The sequence below is a fragment of the Solanum dulcamara genome, chromosome 7, assembly GCF_947179165.1.
Source record: "Solanum dulcamara chromosome 7, daSolDulc1.2, whole genome shotgun sequence".
Lineage (NCBI taxonomy): Eukaryota > Viridiplantae > Streptophyta > Magnoliopsida > Solanales > Solanaceae > Solanum > Solanum dulcamara.
Genome location: NC_077243.1, coordinates 35,466,486 through 35,470,388, shown reverse-complemented (window position 1 = coordinate 35,470,388; position 3,903 = coordinate 35,466,486).

Sequence of the window (3,903 nt, the reverse complement as noted above, 5' to 3'; positions counted from 1 at the left end):
TTTTATTTATTGTTAGGTCTATCCTTCACATCTATAAATACCCACCATATTTTCTCATTTTGTTCATTAAGCTTTCTTAAGAAACTTTTCTCTCTATACACTTCTTTAGTCATTGTCAAATATAATTTTAGTTTTTAGTAGTGTAAGAATACTATTCCGGTGATTCATATACTCTGGATAGTATACAAAATGCTCGGCGAGGAGAAAAGACTAGGGTTCAAGAGTGTTCATTGAATTCTTCGATTCTGAGTAAAGCTTCGGAGGTATGTAAGGTTATTCATAGTATTGGATTGAGTTCATCCACGCACCCAATATTAAATTCATCGTAATTGAGTTATAGTTGAGTTTTACCCTAATTCTTGAATTTTGAATGAGTTAATTCTTATTTTATTGAGTTAGATATATTTATGCTTTGAGATTATTAATATTTTTTATTGAAATTATTGTTCCTAGCTACTTTCCCATGAACCCTAATTGATTTGATGTTTATAATTTTTTTTCATGCGTATTTTGAGTAAAGATGTTGGCTTTTAATATGCATTGACAAAAAGAGTGATTTGAATTAATATTATTTATGTATTTTATTGAGTTTTGAAAGAGCAAAAACATTGAGTTTAAATGAATTTGATTGTTTGGGTTAAATGATGTTTTGAGCAAGATGTTTTGATGAGATGTAAATGATGTTTGAAGTATAATGATTGATAAAGAGGTAATGATGATAATGCATTGAGATGAATTTGATGTTTTAAATTAAAGTCCAATAAGACTAGATGATGAGGTTAGTATTAGCACATGTTTTGGGAGTAGTATTAAGCACTGAGTTGGGTAAGTGTTTAATTGATTCAAACCCCAGAACTACGTAGTCAGCGTAGGATGGAGATGTCTACTTTCGAACTGGTCGAAATAGTTCGCAACATAAAATGGCTATGCCTCTTATTTTGAAAATTGTTTAGATTCGCTACCTAATTTTAAGGAAAATATTAGGAAAACCATTTTTAAAAAATGTAAATATAAACTTTGTTTTAATTTGCGAAATCGGTGAGATTTTAGGTAAGGGTTTTGGTTACTCGAGGGGAAGGTGTTAATCATCCCTCAAAGCCTATCCGAAGATAGTCCCTAAATTAAGTTTTAAAAAAATAATTAGGGATATTTATTCATTTGTTTTCTTTAGAAAATATTAACAAGAAAAGTTTTCATTAATTTTGAGAAAATAGTGAAAATACAAGGTATGCCATATATACGTCTATAATAAATAAATAAAATTATTAATAATATATTTTTAATAAATATATGTTTGACATATGTGAAAAATTTATAATCTCTCTATAAATATTGAGGTAGAAGGACATGAGAGTTTGTTACTTTTTTATCTAGAATTAAGATGTAAAAAATGATTAGGGATATTTATTCATTTGTTTGCTTTTGAAAAATATTAACAAGAAAAGTTTTCATTAATTTTAAGAAAATAGTGAAAATAAAGGTATGCCATATATACGCCTATAATAAATAAATAAAATTAATAATAATATATTTGTAATAAATATATGTTTGACATATGTGAAAAATTTATAATCTCTCTATAAATATTGAGTTATAAGGACACGAGAATTTGTTACTTTATTATTTAGAATTAAGATGTAAAATAAATAAATAAAAGACAATAGATGGGTGTCAAATATAGCCATATGTGTATTGCATAGTAAATATAATTTGAGCAAATAATTGATAAAATTGAGTTTTCATAAATAAAAAATAGTATAAAAGTGTCAAAACATTATGTAATGTTTATGATCTCACATATATTTACTATAAAATAAAATATGCATATATATGGTGTTTGAAGCTTATAAGATCTTATTATTTTATTTACGTGTAAAGATAAAATGTCAACAGATATATGTAGTAAAATAATATGTGTATTAAATTGTGGAAATTTACAAAAAAGGAAAAATAGAACTGATAAAAGGATAGTACATAAGGAAAAAAAATAATATGTTGTGTATAACAAAATAATACACCAAATATAGTGAAAGTTAGTGTAAAAATAAAATATATATCTGTGTACCTTGCATTTTGAACCTGTTAATAAATCTAAAGTCTTGAAATAATACATTAGGGAAACTAGTAAAACACCTAGGCCTTAAAAAAAGAAATAATAATAAATCACATCTTTTTAAAAATCGAAATAGCCAAAAATATTAATAACAAATTATTTTATAAGGGAATTTATTAAAATAATCTAAGATGGCCTAACTATTGAGATTCATTCTATAATTATGTTGTTTTGCAAAAATATGGTGTAAGGCCATATCTATTCTTTAAAAGAAACTATTTTTTTAGCCTTTAAACTAGTTTCTAACACATCTAAAAATAATTAACAAATGATATTAGCCCATATACAAAAAGGTCTCAAATAAAGAAGAGAGATTAGTATTAACATTCACATATATGTAAACATGTATGTAAAAATAAATTAATATATCAAAAGAAACATAATCAAAATAGTAATGAAAAAGGCCAAGAAATGTTGACTCCTAAGTTAGCGACATTCAAACGTGTCCTAATATGGATACTCTTTTGCTAGAGGTTGGCTTACGCTGCAATAGTTTGATGATAAATTATCCATTCAAACAAATTTTGAATTTGGAACAAACATAATTTTCATTAATCAAAGATGACTTGGATCTTACAATAAAGTGGACGGGGGGAAGCCTAAAAAATAAAAGTACATGGAGGCCATAAGGGAACAAAGGGATGACAGAGTATAGATAAAAAAAAATGAAAATCTAAGGCCATGTTGGAGCATCATCATCATCATCGTAATCATAATATGACCCTATATGGTACTCCAGGGATTCGTCAATCTGGGTTGAACCTACCCCTTTATCAAACTCTATCGAACAATACTCAGAGTGAGCTTCTTTTTCTGGATCCTCTTCCGGATCTTCTTACGGATCCTCCTCTTCTGGCTCCTCTGGATCTGCACTTGGATCTTCTTCAGGGTCCTCTTTTGGATCTTCTTTTATCATTTGTATCAAATAATCTACGGATCCTGGAATTATTTGATTGTACATTGGTGTTGTGAATTCTACGTGAGGGAGTACTTCCTCTCTAACCCAATCAATCCACTGATTGTCCGCAACACCTCCAATCCCCTCTGTACTTGGTCAAGACAAATGGCTCATAGTGATACGCCACACATAATACTCTGGCGTACACCATTTTTCATTTCCTGCATTCATCATAATCATGTGATCCCATTCCAATTGCAAGTTTCTTATCCATACCGCTGAGATCAAAATGAGATCATCCTCATGTAATTCCATATTTTCCCATAGCGGTATGTGTTGGACAGCTCCAAATTATCGCAAAACTCGGAGAGGAGCATATGGTTGAATACCTCCTAGCCCGATCAACTCAATGAAATAGAGGTGTCGTGTCCTGACAAAAACCAATCCTCCTTTCCAATAATACTTTCAGTGGATGGAATCTCCTATGAGGTTGGTCAAAAACAAACGCCACTTTTCCTCTCCCATAGGTGCGCCCCAAAATCTGAGACGATCATTGTGTCTTTGAATCCTGTTACGGGCGTCTATAGTGTAGTCCATTTATGGTTGTCGGTGATAGAAGTCCTCTATTCCCCAAATCTGTAATAACAAATTGCAACCCCCAAAGAAATTATGTCTCCTTGTGCATGCTGACAATGATCGAAATACTTCGGCAAGAATCATATACACCAAGGAATAATTATGCAGCACTGCAAAAACGTCCATTACTATCGGCAAAATGTTGATGTTTATTGAATGGAACCTCATTGGGAAGACCATAGCTCCCAAAAAGGCCATCACAAATATCCTTGGACGCATATGTATCAATTGCCTACGAGTGCAGGCAAATTCATCT